Raw genomic sequence first — 247 nt, 5'->3', positions numbered from 1 at the left:
TAAAATAAAATAAAATTAATTAAAATAAAAAGTGAAATGAAAATAATAGATACAACTGACATTATGCCAATTACAGGCTGCCCCATGAACAATTTAGTTTCAACTTAAAAAAAGTGTTTGTGCTGCTTTAAAATGTTAAGTTTAGTCAACCTGTAATGTGAAGTTGTTTTAAGTGACAACTTGGATATTTGAGTTATCCGGAAAAGTTATTCTAATCAATGCAGGACTCACAAAACGTCTCACAAAA

Source organism: Sinocyclocheilus grahami, unplaced genomic scaffold (assembly GCF_001515645.1).
Source record: "Sinocyclocheilus grahami isolate Dianchi unplaced genomic scaffold, SAMN03320097.WGS_v1.1 scaffold12001.1, whole genome shotgun sequence".
Lineage (NCBI taxonomy): Eukaryota > Metazoa > Chordata > Actinopteri > Cypriniformes > Cyprinidae > Sinocyclocheilus > Sinocyclocheilus grahami.
The sequence above is the reverse complement of the archived record's forward strand: the minus strand, read 5'-3'. Positions refer to the sequence as shown.